Genomic DNA, 22383 nt, shown 5'->3' with positions numbered 1-22383 from the left:
GGATCGGACACAATGTGAGGTCCCAAACACATCTGGAAGGGTTCTGACACATTGTGAGATCCCACACACCCTTGTCTGATTCTGACACATTGTGAGATCCCACACACCCTTGAATGATTCTGACACATTGAGAGATCCCACACACCCCTGTAAGTGTTCTGACACATCGAGAGATCGCACGCAACCCTGGAACTGGTCTGACACATCGTGAGATCCCACACACCCCTGGAAGGGTTCCGACTCATTGTGAGATCCCACACACCAATGGAAGGGATCTGACTCATTGTGAGATCCCTCACCCCCCTGCATGGGTCTGACACCTTGTGAGATCCCACTCAACCCTTTAATGGTGCTGACACATTGTGAGATCCCACACACCACTTGAAAGGTTCTGACAATTCGTGGATCTCACACACCCCAGGAAGGGCTCTGACACATTGTGAGATCCCACCGACCCCTGGAAGGGTTCTGACACATTGTGAGATCCCAGACACGAGTGGAAGGGGTGTGACACATTGTGAGATCCCACACACCACTGCAAGGGATCGGACACAATGTGAGGTCCCAAACACATCTGGAAGGGTTCTGACACATTGTGAGATCCCACACACCCTTGTCTGATTCTGACACATTGTGAGATCCCACACACCCTTGAATGATTCTGACACATTGAGAGATCCCACACACCCCTGTAAGTGTTCTGACACATCGAGAGATCGCACGCACCCCTGGAACTGGTCTGACACATCGTGAGATCCCACACACCCCTGGAAGGGTTCCGACTCATTGTGAGATCCCACACACCAATGGAAGGGATCTGACTCATTGTGAGATCCCTCACCCCCCTGCATGGGTCTGACACCTTGTGAGATCCCACTCAACCCTTTAATGGTGCTGACACATTGTGAGATCCCACCCACCACTTGAAAGGCTCTGACAATTCGTGGATCTCACACACCCCAGGAAGGGCTCTGTCACATTGTGAGATCCCACAGACCAATGGAAGGGATCTGACTCATTGTGAGATCCCTCACCCCCCTGCATGGGTCTGACACCTTGTGAGATCCCACTCAACCCTTTAATGGTGCTGACACATTGTGAGATCCCACACACCACTTGAAAGGCTCTGACAATTCGTGGATCTCACACACCCCAGGAAGGGCTCTGACACATTGTGAGATCCCACAGACCCCTGGAAGGGTTCTGACACATTGTGAGATCCCACACACATCTGGAAGGGTTCTGACACAATGTGAGATCCCAGACACGACTGGAAGGGGTGTGACACCTTGTGAGATCCCACACACCACTGCAAGGGATCGGACACAATGTGAGGTCCCAAACACATCTGGAAGGGTTCTGACACATTGTGAGATCCCACACACCCTTGTCTGATTCTGACACATTGTGAGATCCCACACACCCTTGAATGATTCTGACACATTGAGAGATCCCACACACCCCTGTAAGTGTTCTGACACATCGAGAGATCGCACGCACCCCTGGAACTGGTCTGACACATCGTGAGATCCCACACACCCCTGGAAGGGTTCCGACTCATTGTGAGATCCCACACACCACTGGAAGGGGTCTGACACATTGTGAGATCCCACACACCACTGCTAGGGATCTGACACATTGTGAGATCCTACCCAGCCCTGGAAGGTATCTGACACAATGTGAGGTTCCACACACATCTGGAAGCGTTCTTACACATTGTGAGATCCCACACACCCCTGGAAGGATTCTGACAAATCGTGAGATCCAACACACCATTGGAAGGATTCTGACACATATTGAGATCCCTCACACCCATGCAAGGTTTCTAACTGACTGTGAGATCCCACACACCACTGGAAGGGTTCAGACACATTGTGAGATCCCAAACACCCCAGGAAGGATTCAGACACCTCGTGAGATCCCACACACCCCTGTAATGGTTCTGACACATCGTGAGATCCCACACGCCCGTGTAACGGTTCTGACACATCGTGAGATCCCACACACCCCTGTATGGGGTCTGACACATCGTGAGATTCCACACACCCCTGGAATGAGTCTGACAAATTGAGATATCCCACACAGCCCTGTAAGGGTTCTGACAGACCGTGAGATCACTCACACACCTGTAATGGTTCTGACAAATCGTGAGATCTCAAACACCCCTGCAAGGGTTCTGACAAATTGTGAGATCCCACAGACCACTGGAAGGGATCTGACTCATAGTGAGATCCCTCACCCCCCTGCATGGGTCTGACACCATGTGAGATCCCACTCAACCCTTTAATGGTGCTGACACATTGTGAGATCCCACACACCACTTGAAAGGTTCTGACAATTCGTGGATCTCACACACCCCAAGAAGGGCTCTGACACATTGTTAGATCCCACAGACCCCTGGAAGGGATCGGACACAATGTGAGTTCCCAAACACATCTGGAAGGATTCTGACACATTCTGAGATCCCACACACCCTTGAATGATTCTGACACATTGAGACATCCCACACACCCCTGTATGGGGTCTGACACATCGTCAGATCCTACAAACCCCTGGAAGGGTTCTGACAGACCGTGAGATCACACACACCCCTGTAATGGTTCTGACAAATCGTGAGATCTCAAACACCCCTGCAAGGGTTCTGACAAATTGTGAGATCCCACAGACCACTGGAAGGGATCTGACTCATTGTGAGATCCCTCACCCCCCTGCATGGGTCTGACACCTTGTGAGATCCCACTCAACCCTTTAATGGTGCTGACACATTGTGAGATCCCACACACCACTTGAAAGATTCTGACAATTCGTGGATCTCACACACCCCAGGAAGGGCTCTGACACATTGTGAGATCCCACAGACCCCTGGAAGGGTTCTGACACATTGTGAGATCCCACACTCCACTGGAAGGGGTGTGACACATTGTGAGATCCCACACACCACTGGAAGGGATCTGACTCATTGTGAGATCCCTCACCCCCCTGCATGGGTCTGACGCCTTGTGAGATCCCACTCAACCCTTTAATGGTGCTGACACATCGTGAGATCCCAAACACCCCTGGAAGGGTTCTGACACATTGTGAGATCCCACACTCCACTGGAAGGGGTGTGACACATTGTGAGATCCCACACACCACTGCAAGGGATCTGACACATTGTGAGATCCCACTCACCCCTGGAATGATTCTGACACATTGAGAGATCTCACACACCCCTGTAAAGTTTCTGACACATTGAGAGATCCCACACACCCCTGGAAGAGGTCTGACACATTGTGAGATCCCACAGATCCCCTGGAAGTGTTCTGACACATTGTGAGATCCTACCCAGCCCTGTAAGGTATCTGACACAATGTGAGGTTCCACACACATCTGGAAGCGTTCTTACACATTGTGAGATCCCACACACCCCTGGAAGGGATCGGACACAATGTGAGGTCCCAAACGCATCTGGAAGGGTTCTGACACATTCTGAGATCCCACATACCCTTGAATGATTCTGACACATTGAGAGATCCCACACACCCCTGTATGGGGTCTGACACATCGTCAGATCCTACAACCCCCTGGAAGGGTTCTGACAGACCGTGAGATCACACACACCCCTGTAATGGTTCTGACAAATCGTGAGATCTCAAACACGACTGCAAGGGTTCTGACAAATTTTGAGATCCCACAGACCACTGGAAGGGATCTGACTCATTGTGAGATCCCACACACACTTGAACGATTCTGACACATTGAGAGATCCCACACACCCCTGTAAGGGTTCTGACACATCGAGAGATCCCACGCACCTCTGGAACTGGTCTGACACATCGTGAGATCCCACACACCCCTGGAAGGATTCTGACAAATCGTGAGATCCAACACACCATTGGAAGGATTCTGACACATATTGAGATCCCTCACACCCATGCAAGGTTTCTAACTGACTGTGAGATCCCACACACCACTGGAAGGGTTCAGACACATTGTGTGATCCCAAACACCCCAGGAAGGATTCAGACACCTCGTGAGATCCTACACACCCCTGTAAGGGTTCTGACACATCGGGAGATCCCACAAACCCCTGGAAGGGCTCTGACACATCGAGAGTTTCCACAAACCCCTGGAAGTGTTCTGACACATTGTGAGATCCTCCCCACCACTGGAAGGTTTCCGACACATTGTGAGATCCCACACACCCCTGTAATGGTTCTGACACATCGTGAGATCCCACACGCCCGTGTAACTGTTCTGACACATCGTGAGATCCCACACACCCCTGTATGGGGTCTGACACATCGTGAGATCCTACAATCCCCTGGAAGGGATCTGACACATCGTGAGATCCCACACACCTCTGGAATGAGTCTGACAAATTGAGACATCCCACACAGCCCTGTAAGGGATCTGACAGACCGTGAGATCACACACACACCTGTAATGGTTCTGACAAATCGTGAGATCTCAAACACCCCTGCAAGGGTTCTGACAAATTGTGAGATCCCACAGACCACTGGAAGGGATCTGACTCATAGTGAGATCCCTCACCCCCCTGCATGGGTCTGACACCTTGTGAGATCCCACTCAACCCTTTAATGGTGCTGACACATTGTGAGATCCCACACACCACTTGAAAGGTTCTGACAATTCGTGGATCTCACACACCCCAGGAAGGGCACTGACACATTGTGAGATCCCACAGACCGCTGGAAGGGATCGGACACAATGTGAGGTCTAAAACACATCTGGAAGGGTTCTGACACATTCTGAGATCCCACACACCCTTGAATGATTCTGACACATTGAGAGATCCCACACACCCCTGTATGGGGTCTGACACATCGTCAGATCCTAGAAACCCCTGGAAGGGTTCTGACAGACCGTGAGATCACACACACCCCTGTAATGGTTCTGACAAATCGTGAGATCTCAAATACCCCTGCAAGGGTTCTGACAAATTGTGAGATCCCACAGACGACTGGAAGGGAACTGATCTTTGTGAGATCCCTAACCCCCCTGCATGGGTCTGACACCTTGTGAGATCCCACTCAACCCTTTAATGGTGCTGACACATTGTGAGATCCCACACACCACTTGAAAGATTCTGACAATTCGTGGATCTCACACACCCCAGGAACGGCTCTGACACATTGCGAGATCCCACAGACCCCTGGAAGGGGTGTGACACATTGTGAGATCCCACACACCACTGGAAGGGATCTGACTCATTGTGAGATCCCTCACCCCCCTGCATGGGTCTGACGCCTTGTGAGATCCCACTCAACCCTTTAATGGTGCTGACACATCGTGAGATCCCAAACACCCCTGGAAGGGTTCTGACACATTGTGAGATCCCACACACCCCTGCAAGAGGTCTGACACATTGTGAGATCCAACAGATCCCCTGGAAGTGTTCTGACACATTGTGAGATCCTACCCAGCCCTGTAAGGTATCTGACACAATGTGAGGTTCCACACACATCTGGAAGCGTTCTTACACATTGTGAGATCCCACACACCCCTGGAAGGGATCGGACACAATGTGAGGTCCCAAACGCATCTGGAAGGGTTCTGACACATTCTGAGATCCCACATACCCTTGAATGATTCTGACACATTGAGAGATCCCACACACCCCTGTATGGGGTCTGACACATCGTCAGATCCTACAACCCCCTGGAAGGGTTCTGACAGACCGTGAGATCACACACACCCCTGTAATGGTTCTGACAAATCGTGAGATCTCAAACACCACTGCAAGGGTTCTGACAAATTTTGAGATCCCACAGACCACTGGAAGGGATCTGACTCATTGTGAGATCCCACACACCCTTGAACGATTCTGACACATTGAGAGATCCCACAGACCCCTGGAAGGGTTCTGACACATCGAGAGATCCCACGCACCTCTGGAACTGGTCTGACACATCGTGAGATCCCACACACCCCTGGAAGGGTTCTGACACATCGAGAGATCCCACGCACCTCTGGAACTGGTCTGACACATCGTGAGATCCCACACACCCCTGGAAGGATTCTGACAAATCGTGAGATCCAACACACCATTGGAAGGATTCTGACACATATTGAGATCCCTCACACCCATGCAAGGTTTCTAACTGACTGTGAGATCCCACACACCACTGGAAGGGTTCAGACACATTGTGTGATCCCAAACACCCCAGGAAGGATTCAGACACCTCGTGAGATCCTACACACCCCTGTAAGGGTTCTGACACATCGGGAGATCCCACAAACCCCTGGAAGGGCTCTGACACATCGAGAGTTTCCACAAACCCCTGGAAGTGTTCTGACACATTGTGAGATCCTCCCCACCACTGGAAGGTTTCCGACACATTGTGAGATCCCACACACCCCTGTAATGGTTCTGACACATCGTGAGATCCCACACGCCCGTGTAACTGTTCTGACACATCGTGAGATCCCACACACCCCTGTATGGGGTCTGACACATCGTGAGATCCTACAATCCCCTGGAAGGGATCTGACACATCGTGAGATCCCACACACCTCTGGAATGAGTCTGACAAATTGAGACATCCCACACAGCCCTGTAAGGGATCTGACAGACCGTGAGATCACACACACACCTGTAATGGTTCTGACAAATCGTGAGATCTCAAACACCCCTGCAAGGGTTCTGACAAATTGTGAGATCCCACAGACCACTGGAAGGGATCTGACTCATAGTGAGATCCCTCACCCCCCTGCATGGGTCTGACACCTTGTGAGATCCCACTCAACCCTTTAATGGTGCTGACACATTGTGAGATCCCACACACCACTTGAAAGGTTCTGACAATTCGTGGATCTCACACACCCCAGGAAGGGCACTGACACATTGTGAGATCCCACAGACCGCTGGAAGGGATCGGACACAATGTGAGGTCTAAAACACATCTGGAAGGGTTCTGACACATTCTGAGATCCCACACACCCTTGAATGATTCTGACACATTGAGAGATCCCACACACCCCTGTATGGGGTCTGACACATCGTCAGATCCTAGAAACCCCTGGAAGGGTTCTGACAGACCGTGAGATCACACACACCCCTGTAATGGTTCTGACAAATCGTGAGATCTCAAATACCCCTGCAAGGGTTCTGACAAATTGTGAGATCCCACAGACGACTGGAAGGGAACTGATCTTTGTGAGATCCCTAACCCCCCTGCATGGGTCTGACACCTTGTGAGATCCCACTCAACCCTTTAATGGTGCTGACACATTGTGAGATCCCACACACCACTTGAAAGATTCTGACAATTCGTGGATCTCACACACCCCAGGAACGGCTCTGACACATTGCGAGATCCCACAGACCCCTGGAAGGGGTGTGACACATTGTGAGATCCCACACACCACTGGAAGGGATCTGACTCATTGTGAGATCCCTCACCCCCCTGCATGGGTCTGACGCCTTGTGAGATCCCACTCAACCCTTTAATGGTGCTGACACATCGTGAGATCCCAAACACCCCTGGAAGGGTTCTGACACATTGTGAGATCCCACACACCCCTGCAAGAGGTCTGACACATTGTGAGATCCAACAGATCCCCTGGAAGTGTTCTGACACATTGTGAGATCCTACCCAGCCCTGTAAGGTATCTGACACAATGTGAGGTTCCACACACATCTGGAAGCGTTCTTACACATTGTGAGATCCCACACACCCCTGGAAGGGATCGGACACAATGTGAGGTCCCAAACGCATCTGGAAGGGTTCTGACACATTCTGAGATCCCACATACCCTTGAATGATTCTGACACATTGAGAGATCCCACACACCCCTGTATGGGGTCTGACACATCGTCAGATCCTACAACCCCCTGGAAGGGTTCTGACAGACCGTGAGATCACACACACCCCTGTAATGGTTCTGACAAATCGTGAGATCTCAAACACCACTGCAAGGGTTCTGACAAATTTTGAGATCCCACAGACCACTGGAAGGGATCTGACTCATTGTGAGATCCCACACACCCTTGAACGATTCTGACACATTGAGAGATCCCACAGACCCCTGGAAGGGTTCTGACACATCGAGAGATCCCACGCACCTCTGGAACTGGTCTGACACATCGTGAGATCCCACACACCCCTGGAAGGATTCTGACAAATCGTGAGATCCAACACACCATTGGAAGGATTCTGACACATATTGAGATCCCTCACACCCATGCAAGGTTTCTAACTGACTGTGAGATCCCACACACCACTGGAAGGGTTCAGACACATTGTGTGATCCCAAACACCCCAGGAAGGATTCAGACACCTCGTGAGATCCTACACACCCCTGTAAGGGTTCTGACACATCGGGAGATCCCACAAACCCCTGGAAGGGCTCTGACACATCGAGAGTTTCCACAAACCCCTGGAAGTGTTCTGACACATTGTGAGATCCTCCCCACCACTGGAAGGTTTCCGACACATTGTGAGATCCCACACACCCCTGTAATGGTTCTGACACATCGTGAGATCCCACACGCCCGTGTAACTGTTCTGACACATCGTGAGATCCCACACACCCCTGTATGGGGTCTGACACATCGTGAGATCCTACAATCCCCTGGAAGGGATCTGACACATCGTGAGATCCCACACACCTCTGGAATGAGTCTGACAAATTGAGAGATCCCACACAGCCCTGTAAGGGTTCTGACAGACCGTGAGATCACACACACACCTGTAATGGTTCTGACAAATCGTGAGATCTCAAACACCCCTGCAAGGGTTCTGACAAATTGTGAGATCCCACAGACCACTGGAAGGGATCTGACTCATAGTGAGATCCCTCACCCCCCTGCATGGGTCTGACACCTTGTGAGATCCCACTCAACCCTTTAATGGTGCTGACACATTGTGAGATCCCACACACCACTTGAAAGGTTCTGACAATTCGTGGATCTCACACACCCCAGGAAGGGCACTGACACATTGTGAGATCCCACAGACCGCTGGAAGGGATCGGACACAATGTGAGGTCTAAAACACATCTGGAAGGGTTCTGACACATTCTGAGATCCCACACACCCTTGAATGATTCTGACACATTGAGAGATCCCACACACCCCTGTATGGGGTCTGACACATCGTCAGATCCTAGAAACCCCTGGAAGGGTTCTGACAGACCGTGAGATCACACACACCCCTGTAATGGTTCTGACAAATCGTGAGATCTCAAACACCCCTGCAAGGGTTCTGACAAATTGTGAGATCCCACAGACGACTGGAAGGGAACTGATCTTTGTGAGATCCCTAACCCCCCTGCATGGGTCTGACACCTTGTGAGATCCCACTCAACCCTTTAATGGTGCTGACACATTGTGAGATCCCACACACCACTTGAAAGGTTCTCACAATTCCTGGATCTCACACAACCCAGGAAGGGATCTGACACATTGTGAGATCCCACAGACCCCTGGAAGGGTTCTGACACATTGTGAGATCCCACACACCACTGCAAGGGATCGGACACAATGTGAGGTCCCAAACACATCTGGAAGGGTTCTGACACATAGTGAGATCCCACACACCCTTGACTGATTCTGACACATTGTGAGATCCCACACACCCTTGAATGATTCTGACACATTGAGAGATCCCACACACCCCTGTAAGCGTTCTGACACATCGAGAGATCCCACGCACCCCTGGAACTGGTCTGACACATCGTGAGATCCCACACACCCCTGGAAGGGTTCCGACTCATTGTGAGATCCCACACACCACTGGAAGGAGTGTGACACATTGTGAGATCCCACACACCACTGGAAGGGGTCTGACACATTGTGAGATCCCACACACCACTGCTAGGGATCTGACACATTGTGAGATCCTACACACCCCTGGAATGATTCTGACACATTGAGAGATCTCACACACCCCTGTAAAGGTTCTGACCCATCGAGAGATCCCACACACCCCTGGAAGAGGTCTGACACATTGTGAGATCCCACAGATCCCCTGGAAGTGTTCTGACACATTGTGAGATCCTACCCAGCCCTGGAAGGTATCTGACACAATGTGAGGTTCCACACACATCCTGAAGCGTTCATACACATTGTGAGATCCCACACACCCCTGGAAGGATTCTGACAAATCGTGAGATCCAACACACCATTGGAAGGACTCTGACACATATTGAGATCCCTCACACCCATGCAAGGTTTCTAACTGACTGTGAGATCCCACACACCACTGGAAGGGGTCTGACACATTGTGAGATCACACTCGGCCCTTGAAAGGTGCTGACATATTGTGAGATTCCACACAACCCTGGAAAGGTTCTGACACATCGTGGATCCTACACACCCCAGGAACAGCTCTGACACATTGAGAGATCCCACAGACCTTTGGAAGTGTTCTGACACATTGTGAGATCCTCCCCACCTCTGGAAGGGATCAGACACATTGTGAGGCCCCACACACACCTGGAAGGGTTCTGACACATTGTGAGATCCCACACAACGCTGCAAGTGTTCTAACACATTGTGACATCCCATACACCCCTTTATGCGTTCTGACACAACGAGAGATCCCACAGTTCCCTGGATGGGTTCTGACACATCGTGAGATCCAAAACACGCCTGGAAAGGATTCCGACACACTGTGAGGTCCCACTCACTCCTGAAACGGTTCAGACACATTGCGACATCCCACACACACCTGGAAGGGTTCAGACACATTGTGAGATCCCAAACACCCCAGGAAGGATTCAGACACCTCGTGAGATCCTACACACCCCTGTAAGGGTTCTGACACATCGAGAGATCCCACAAACCCCAGGAAGGGTTCTGACACATCGAGAGATCCCAAGCAACACTGGAAGTTTTCCGACACATTGTGAGATCCCACACACCCCTGTAACGGTTCTGACACATCGTGAGATCCCACACACCCCTGGAAGGATTCTGACACATTGAGAGATCCCACACACCCCTGTATGGGGTCTGACACATCGTGAGATCCTACAAACCCCTGGAAGGGATCTGACACGTCGTGAGATCCCACACACCCCTGGGATGAGTCTGACAAATTGAGAGATCCCACTCACCCCTGTAAGGGTTCTGACAGACGGTGAGATCACACACACCCCTGTAATGATTCTGACAAATCGTGAGATCTCAAACACCCCTGCAAGGGTTCTGACAAATAGTGAGATCTCACAGACCACTGGAAGGGATCTGACTCATTGTGAGATCCCTCACCCCCCTGCATGGGTCTGACACCTTGTGAGATCCCACTCAACCCTTTAATGGTGCTGACACATTGTGAGATCCCACAGACCCCTGGAAGGGTTCTGACACATTGTGAGATCCCAGACACCACTGGAAGTGGTGCGACACATTGTGAGATCCCGCACACCACTGCAAGGGATCGGACACAATGTGAGGTCCCAAACACATCTGGAAGGGTTCTGACACATTGAGAGATCCCACACACCCCTGTAAGGGTTCTGACACATCGAGAGATCCCACGCACCCCTGGAACTGGTCTGACACATCGTGAGATCCCAAACACCCCAGGAAGGGTTCTGACACATTGTGAGATCCCACTCACCACTGGAAGGGGTGTGACACATTGTGAGATCCCACACACCACTGGAAGGGGTGTGACACATTGTGAGATCCCACACACCACTGCAAGGGATCTGACACATTGTGAGATCCCACACACCCCTGGAATGATTCTGACACATTGAGAGATCTCACACACCCGTGTAAAGGTTCTGACACATCGAGAGATCCCACACACCCCCGGAAGAGGTCTGACACATTGTGAGATCCCACAGATCCCCTGGAAGTGTTCTGACACATTGTGAGATCCTACCCAGCCCTGGAAGGTATCTGACACAATGTGAGGTTCCACACACATCTGGAAGCGTTCTTACACATTGTGAGATCCCACACACCCCTGGAAGGATTCTGACAAATCGTGAGATCCAACACACCCCTGGGATGAGTCTGACAAATTGAGAGATCCCACTCACCCCTGTAAGGGTTCTGACAGACGGTGAGATCACACACACCCCTGTAATGATTCTGACAAATCGTGAGATCTCAAACACCCCTGCAAGGGTTCTGACAAATAGTGAGATCTCACAGACCACTGGAAGGGATCTGACTCATTGTGAGATCCCTCACCCCCCTGCATGGGTCTGACACCTTGTGAGATCCCACTCAACCCTTTAATGGTGCTGACACATTGTGAGATCCCACAGACCCCTGGAAGGGTTCTGACACATTGTGAGATCCCACACACATCTGCAAGGGTTCTGACACATTGTGAGATCCCAGACACCACTGGAAGTGGTGCGACACATTGTGAGATCCCGCACACCACTGCAAGGGATCGGACACAATGTGAGGTCCCAAACCCATCTGGAAGGGTTCTGACACATTGAGAGATCCCACACACCCCTGTAAGGGTTCTGACACATCGAGAGATCCCACGCACCCCTGGAACTGGTCTGACACATCGTGAGATCCCAAACACCCCAGGAAGGGTTCTGACACATTGTGAGATCCCACTCACCACTGGAAGGGGTGTGACACATTGTGAGATCCCACACACCACTGGAAGGGGTGTGACACATTGTGAGATCCCACACACCACTGCAAGGGATCTGACACATTGTGAGATCCCACACACCCCTGGAATGATTCTGACACATTGAGAGATCTCACACACCCGTGTAAAGGTTCTGACACATCGAGAGATCCCACACACCCCCGGAAGAGGTCTGACACATTGTGAGATCCCACAGATCCCCTGGAAGTGTTCTGACACATTGTGAGATCCTACCCAGCCCTGGAAGGTATCTGACACAATGTGAGGTTCCACACACATCTGGAAGCGTTCTTACACATTGTGAGATCCCACACACCCCTGGAAGGATTCTGACAAATCGTGAGATCCAACACACCATTGGAAGGATTCTGACACATAATGAGATCCCTCACACCCATGCAAGGTTTCGAACTGACTGTGAGATCCCACACACCACTGGAAGGGGTCTGACACATTGTGAGATCCCACTCGCCCCTTGAAAGGTGCTGACATATTGTGAGATTCCACACAACCCTGGAAAGGTTCTGACACATCGTGGATCCCACACACCCCAGGAACAGCTCTGACACATTGAGAGATCCCACAGATCCCTGGAAGGGTTCTGACACACTGTGAGATCCCACACTACCCTGCAAGTGTTCTAACACATTGTGACATCCCACACTCCCCTGGAAGGATTCTGACACATTGGGAGATCCCGCACACCCCTGGAAGGGTGCTGACACATCGTGAGATCCCACACACCCCTGGAAGGATTCTGACACGTCGTGAGATCCCACACACCCATGCAAGTTTTCTAACAGATTGTGAGATCCCTCACACCCCTCGATGGGATCTGACACATAGTGAGATCCCACACATATCTGTAACGGTACTGACAAATCCTGAGATCCCATACACCTCTGGCAGGTTTCTGACACATGGGGAGATCCCACACACCCCTGGAAGTGTTCTGACATATTGTGAGCTCCCACACAACCCTGGAAGGGTACAGACACATTGTGAGATCCCTCACATCCCTGGAAGGTTTCTGACACATCGTGAGATCCCACTCACCCCAGGCAGGGATCTGAAACAGTGTGTGATCCCACACACGCATGGAGGTTTTCTGGCACATTGTGAGATCCCACACACCGCTACAAGGGATCTGGCACAATGTGAGGTCCCACACACATCTGGAAGGGTTCTGACACATCATGAGATCCAACACACACCTAAAAGGATTCTGACACATCGTGAGATCCCACACACCTGTAAGGGTTCTGACACAACGTGAGATCCCACACACCCCTGGAAGGGATCTGACACATCGTGAGATCCCACACACCACTGCAAGGTTTCTGACAAATTGTGAGATCCCACAGACCACTGGAAGGGATCTGACTCATTGTGAGATCCCACAACACCTGCATGGGTCTGACAGATTGTGAGATCCCACTCACCCCTTTAAGGGTTCTGACACATTGTGAGATCCCACACACCCCTGTAAGGGTTCTGACACATCGTGAAATCCCACACACCCCAGGAAGGGCTCTCACACATTGTGAGATCGCACAGACCCCTGGAAGCGTTCTGACACATTGTGAGATCCGACCCAGCCCTGGAAGGTATCTGACTCAGTGTGAGGTTCCACACACATCTGTAAGCCTTCTGGCTCATTGTGTGATCCCACACACCCCGGGAAGGATTCTGACACATCGTGAGATCCCACACACCCCTGGAAGGATTCTGACACATCGTGAGATCCAACACACACTTGGAAGGATTCTGACACATCGAGAGATCCCACACACCCCTGGAAGGGTGCTGAAACATCGTCAGATCCCACACAACCCCGGAAGGATTCTGACACATTGTGAGATCCCACACACCCCTGCAAGTGTTCTAACACATTGTGACATCGCGCACACCACTGGAAGCGGTGTAACACATTGTGAGATTCCACACACCACTGCATGGGATCTGACACAATGTGAGGTCCCACACACATCTGGAAGGGTTCTGACACATTGTGAGATCCCACACACCTCTGGAACGGATCTGACACACCGTGAGATCCCAGACACCACTGCAATGGTTCTGACAAATTGTGAGATCCCACAGACCACTGCAAGGGATCTGACACATTGTGAGATCCCACACACCCCTGGAATGATTCTGACACATTGGGAGATCTCACACACCCGTGTAAAGGTTCTGACACATCGAGAGATCCCACACACCCCCGGAAGAGGTCTGACACATTGTGAGATCCCACAGATCCCCTGGAAGTGTTCTGACACATTGTGAGATCCTACCTAGCCCTGGAAGGTATCTGACATAATGTGAGGTTCCACACACATCTGGAAGCGTTCTTACACATTGTGAGATCCCACACACCCCTGGAAGGATTCTGACAAATCGTGAGATCCAACACACCATTGGAAGGATTCTGACACATAATGAGATCCCTCACACCCATGCAAGGTTTCGAACTGACTGTGAGATCCCACACACCACTGGAAGGGGTCTGACACATTGTGAGATCCCACTCGCCCCTTGAAAGGTGCTGACATATTGTGAGATTCCACACAACCCTGGAAAGATTCTGACACATCGTGGATCCCACACACCCCAGGAACAGCTCTGACACATTGAGAGATCCCACAGATCCCTGGAAGGGTTCTGACACACTGTGAGATCCCACACTACCCTGCAAGTGTTCTAACACATTGTGACATCCCACACTCCCCTGGAAGGATTCTGACACATAGTGAGATCCCACACATATCTGTAACGGTACTGACAAATCCTGAGATCCCATACACCTCTGGCAGGTTTCTGACACATGGGGAGATCCCACACACCCCTGGAAGTGTTCTGACATATTGTGAGCTCCCACACAACCCTGGAAGGGTACTGACACATTGTGAGATCCCTCACATCCCTGGAAGGTTTCTGACACATCGTGAGATCCCACTCACCCCAGGCAGGGATCTGAAACAGTGTGTGATCCCACACACCCATGGAGGTTTTCTGGCACATTGTGAGATCCCACACACCGCTACAAGGGATCTGGCACAATGTGAGGTCCCACACACATCTGGAAGGGTTCTGACACATCGTGAGATCCAACACACACCTAAAAGGATTCTGACACATCGTGAGATCCCACACACACCTGTAAGGGTTCTGACACAACGTGAGATCCCACACACCCCTGGAAGGGATCTGACACATCGTGAGATCCCACAGACCACTGGAAGGGATCTGACTCATTGTGAGATCCCACAACACCTGCATGGGTCTGACAGATTGTGAGATCCCACTCACCCCTTTAAGGGTTCTGACACATTGTGAGATCCCACACACCCCTGTAAGGGTTCTGACACATCGTGAAATCCCACACACCCCAGGAAGGGCTCTCACACATTGTGAGATCGCACAGACCCCTGGAAGCGTTCTGACACATTGTGAGATCCGACCCAGCCCTGGAAGGTATCTGACACAGTGTGAGGTTCCACACACATCTGTAAGCCTTCTGGCTCATTGTGTGATCCCACACACCCCGGGAAGGATTCTGACACATCGTGAGATCCCACACACCCCTGGAAGGATTCTGACACATCGTGAGATCCAACACACACTTGGAAGGATTCTGACACATCGAGAGATCCCACACACCCCTGGAAGGGTGCTGAAACATCGTCAGATCCCACACAACCCCGGAAGGATTCTAACACATCTTGACATCGCGCACACCACTGGAAGCGGTGTAACACATTGTGAGATTCCACACACCACTGCATGGGATCTGACACAATGTGAGGTCCCACACACATCTGGAAGGGTTCTGACACATTGTGAGATCCCACACACCTCTGGAACGGATCTGACACACCGTGAGATCCCACACACCACTGCAAAGGTTCTGACAAATTGTGAGATCCCACAGACCACTGGAAGGGATCTGACTCATTGTGAGATCCCACAACACCTGCATGGGTCTGACACATTGTGAGATACCATTCACCCCTTTAAGGTTTCTGACACATTGTGAGATCCCACACACCCCTGGAAAGGTTCTGTCACATCGTGGATCCCACACACCCCAGGAAGGATTCCGACACACTGTGAGATCCCACAGACCTCTGGAAGGATTCCGACACACTGTGAGATCCCACACACTCCTGAAAGTGTTCAAACACATTGCGATATCCCATACACACCTGGAACTGTTCTGACACATCGTGAGATCCCTCACACCCCTGGAAGGATTCTGACACATTGAGAGTTCCACACACCCCTGTGTTTGCTGACACATCGTGAGATCCCACTCACCCCTGGTAGGAGTCTGACAAAGTGAGAGATCCCACACACCCCTGTAAGGGTTCTGACAGACAGTGAGATCCCACACTCCCCTGTAACTGTTCTGACAAATTGTGAAATCCCACAGACCACTGGAAGGGATCTGACTCATTGTGAGATCGCTCACCCCCCTGCATGGGTCTGTCACATTGTGAGATCCCGCTCACCTCTTTAATGGTGCTGACACATTGTGAGATCCCTCACACCCCTTGAAAGGTTCTGCAATTCCTGGATCTCACACACCCCAGGAAGGGCTCTGACACATTGTGAGATCGCACAGACCCCTGGAAGAGTTCTGACACATTGTGAGATCCTACCCAACCCTGGAAAGGATCTGACACATTGTGAGGTCCCATACACATCGGGAAGGGTCCTAAAACATTGTGAGATCCCACACACCCCTGGAATAATTCTGACACATTGAGAGAACCCACACATCGCTGCAAGGGTTCTGATGCATCGAGAGATCCCACTCTCCCCTGGAAGTTTCTGACACATCGTGAGATCCCAAACACCTCTGGAAGGGTTCTGACAAATAGTGAGATCCCACACAACACTGGAAGTGACCTGACACATTGTGAGATCTCACACACCCTGCTAGGTTCTGACACATTGTGAGATCCCACACACCCCTGTAAGGGTTCTGACACATCGTGAAATCCCACACACCCCAGGACGGGCTCTGACACATTGTGAGATCCCACAGACCCCTGGAAGCGTTCTGACACATTGTAAGATCCTACCCAGCCCTGGAAGGTATCTGACACAATGTGAGGTTCCACACACATCTGTAAGCCTTCTGACTCATTGTGAGATCCCACACACCCCGGGAAGGATTCTAACACATTGTGACTTCCCGCACACCACAGGAAGCGGTGTAACACATTGTGAGATCCCACACACCACTGCATGGGATCTGACACAATGTGAGGTCCCACTCACATCTGGAAGCGTTCTGACACATTGTGAGATCCCACACTCCCCTGGAATTATTCTGACACTTTGAGAGATCTCACACATCCCTGTAAGGGTTCTGACACATCCAGAGATCCCACGCACACCTGGAAGGGTTCTGACACATTGTGAGATCCCACACACCCCTGAACGGGTACTGACACATTGTGAGATCCCACACACCCCAGGAAGAGTTCTGACATATTGTGAGATCCCACATAACCCTGGAAGGGTACTGACACATGGTGAGATCCAACACACCACTTGAAGGGTTCTGAACCATTGTGAGATCCCACACACCCCTGGAAGCGATCTGACACAATGTGAGGTCCCACACACATCTGGAAGGGTTCTGACACATTGTGAGATCCCACACACCCCAGGAAGGGCTCTGACACATTGTGAGATCCCACAGACCCCTGGAAGCGTTCTGACACATTGTAAGATCCTACCCAGCCCTGGAAGGTATCTGACACAATGTGAGGTTCCACACACATCTGTAAGCCTTCTGACTCATTGTGAGATCCCACACACCCCGGGAAGGATTCTGACACATCATGAGATCCCACACACCCCTGGAAGGATTCTGACACATCGTGAGATCCAACACACACTTGGAAGGATTCTGACACATCGAGAGATCCCACTCTCCCCTGGAAGTGTTCTGACACATCGTGAGATCCCACACACCCCTGGAAGGATTCTGACACATCGTGAGATCCAACACACACTTGGAAGGATTCTGACACATCGTGAAATCCCACACACCCCTGGAAGGATTCTGACACATTGTGACTTCCCGCACACCACTGGAAGCGGTGTAACACATTGTGAGATCCCACACACCACTGCATGGGATCTGACACAATGTGAGGTCCCACTCACATCTGGAAGCGTTCTGACACATTGTGAGATCCCACACTCCCCTGGAATTATTCTGACACTTTGAGAGATCCCACACACCCCTGTAAGGGTTCTGACACATCGAGAGATCCCACGCACACCTGGAAGGGTTCTGACACATTGTGAGATCCCACACACCCCTGAACGGGTACTGACACATTGTGAGATCCCACACACCCCTGGAAGAGTTCTGACATATTGTGGGATCCCACATAACCCTGGAAGGGTACTGACACATGGTGGAATCCCTCACACCCCTGGAAGGTTTCTGACACATCGTGAGATCCCACACACATCTCGAAGGGTTCTGACACATTGTGAGATCCCACACACCCCTGGAATAATTCTGACGCATTGACAGAACCCACACATCGCTGTAAGGTTTCTGATACATCGGGAGATCCCACGCACCCCTGGAAGTGTTCTGACACATCGTGAGATCCTACCCAACCCTGGAAAGGATCTGACACATTGTGAGGTCCCATACACATCGGGAAGGGTTCTGACACATTGTGAGATCCCACACACCCCATGAAAGGTTCTGACAATTCGTGGATCTCACACACCCCAGCAAGGGCTCTGACACATTGTGAGATCGCACAGACCCCTGGAAGTGTTCTGACACATCGTGAAATCCCACACACCCCAGGAAGGGCTCTGACACATTGTGAGATCCCACACAACACTGGAAATGACCTGACACATTGTGAGATCTCACACACCCTGCTTGGCTCTGACACATTGTGAGATCCCACACACCCCTGTAAGGGTTCTGACACATCGTGAAATCCCACACACCCCAGGACGGGCTCTGACACATTGTGAGATCCCACAGACCCCTGGAAGCGTTCTGACACATTGTAAGATCCTACCCAGCCCTGGAAGGTATCTGACACAATGTGAGGTTCCACACACATCTGTAAGCCTTCTGACTCATTGTGAGATCCCACACACCCCGGGAAGGATTCTGACACATTGTGAGATCCCACACACCCCTGGAAGGATTCTGACACATCGTGAGATCCAACACACACTTGGAAGGATTCTGACACATCGTGAGATCCCACACACCCTTAGAAGGATTCTGACACATTGTGAGATCCCACACACCCCTGCAAGTATTCTAACACATTGTGACATCCCGCACACCACAGGAAGCGGTGTAACACATTGTGAGATCACACACAGCACTGCAAGGGATCTGACACAATGAGAGGTTCCACAAACATCTGGAAGCGTTCTGACACATTGTGAGATCCCACCCTCCCCTGGAATTATTCTGACACTTTGAGAGATCCCACACACCCCTGTAAGGGTTCTGACACATCGAGAGATCCCACGCACACCTGGAAGGGTTCTGACACATTGTGAGATCCCACACACCCCTGAACGGGTACTGACACATTGTGAGATCCCACACACCCCTGGAAGAGTTCTGACATATTGTGGGATCCCACATAACCCTGGAAGGGTACTGACACATGGTGAAATCCCTCACACCCCTGGAAGGTTTCTGACACATCGTGAGATTCCACACACCACTGGAAGGGATCTGAAACATTGTGAGATCCCACACACCCCTGGAAGCGATCTGACACAATGTGAGGTCCCACACACATCTGGAAGGGTTCTGACACATTGTGAGATCCCACACACCCCAGGAAGGGCTCTGACACATTGTGAGATCGCACAGACCCCTGGAAGAGTTCTGACACATTGTGAGATCCTACCCAACCCTGGAAAGGATCTGACACATTGTGAGGTCCCATACACATCGGGAAGGGTCCTAAAACATTGTGAGATCCCACACACCCCTGGAATAATTCTGACACATTGAGAGAACCCACACATCGCTGCAAGGGTTCTGATGCATCGAGAGATCCCACTCTCCCCTGGAAGTTTCTGACACATCGTGAGATCCCAAACACCTCTGGAAGGGTTCTGACAAATAGTGAGATCCCACACAACACTGGAAGTGACCTGACACATTGTGAGATCTCACACACCCTGCTAGGTTCTGACACATTGTGAGATCCCACACACCCCTGTAAGGGTTCTGACACATCGTGAAATCCCACACACCCCAGGACGGGCTCTGACACATTGTGAGATCCCACAGACCCCTGGAAGCGTTCTGACACATTGTAAGATCCTACCCAGCCCTGGAAGGTATCTGACACAATGTGAGGTTCCACACACATCTGTAAGCCTTCTGACTCATTGTGAGATCCCACACACCCCGGGAAGGATTCTAACACATTGTGACTTCCCGCACACCACTGGAAGCGGTGTAACACATTGTGAGATCCCACACACCACTGCATGGGATCTGACACAATGTGAGGTCCCACTCACATCTGGAAGCGTTCTGACACATTGTGAGATCCCACACTCCCCTGGAATTATTCTGACACTTTGAGAGATCTCACACATCCCTGTAAGGGTTCTGACACATCCAGAGATCCCACGCACACCTGGAAGGGTTCTGACACATTGTGAGATCCCACACACCCCTGAACGGGTACTGACACATTGTGAGATCCCACACACCCCAGGAAGAGTTCTGACATATTGTGAGATCCCACATAACCCTGGAAGGGTACTGACACATGGTGAGATCCAACACACCACTTGAAGGGTTCTGAACCATTGTGAGATCCCACACACCCCTGGAAGCGATCTGACACAATGTGAGGTCCCACACACATCTGGAAGGGTTCTGACACATTGTGAGATCCCACACACCCCAGGAAGGGCTCTGACACATTGTGAGATCCCACAGACCCCTGGAAGCGTTCTGACACATTGTAAGATCCTACCCAGCCCTGGAAGGTATCTGACACAATGTGAGGTTCCACACACATCTGTAAGCCTTCTGACTCATTGTGAGATCCCACACACCCCGGGAAGGATTCTGACACATCATGAGATCCCACACACCCCTGGAAGGATTCTGACACATCGTGAGATCCAACACACACTTGGAAGGATTCTGACACATCGAGAGATCCCACTCTCCCCTGGAAGTGTTCTGACACATCGTGAGATCCCACACACCCCTGGAAGGATTCTGACACATCGTGAGATCCAACACACACTTGGAAGGATTCTGACACATCGTGAAATCCCACACACCCCTGGAAGGATTCTGACACATTGTGACTTCCCGCACACCACTGGAAGCGGTGTAACACATTGTGAGATCCCACACACCACTGCATGGGATCTGACACAATGTGAGGTCCCACTCACATCTGGAAGCGTTCTGACACATTGTGAGATCCCACACTCCCCTGGAATTATTCTGACACTTTGAGAGATCCCACACACCCCTGTAAGGGTTCTGACACATCGAGAGATCCCACGCACACCTGGAAGGGTTCTGACACATTGTGAGATCCCACACACCCCTGAACGGGTACTGACACATTGTGAGATCCCACACACCCCTGGAAGAGTTCTGACATATTGTGGGATCCCACATAACCCTGGAAGGGTACTGACACATGGTGGAATCCCTCACACCCCTGGAAGGTTTCTGACACATCGTGAGATCCCACACACATCTCGAAGGGTTCTGACACATTGTGAGATCCCA

This window comes from Hypanus sabinus, chromosome 5 (genome assembly GCF_030144855.1).
Source record: "Hypanus sabinus isolate sHypSab1 chromosome 5, sHypSab1.hap1, whole genome shotgun sequence".
Lineage (NCBI taxonomy): Eukaryota > Metazoa > Chordata > Chondrichthyes > Myliobatiformes > Dasyatidae > Hypanus > Hypanus sabinus.
This window is presented reverse-complemented; position numbering follows the sequence as displayed.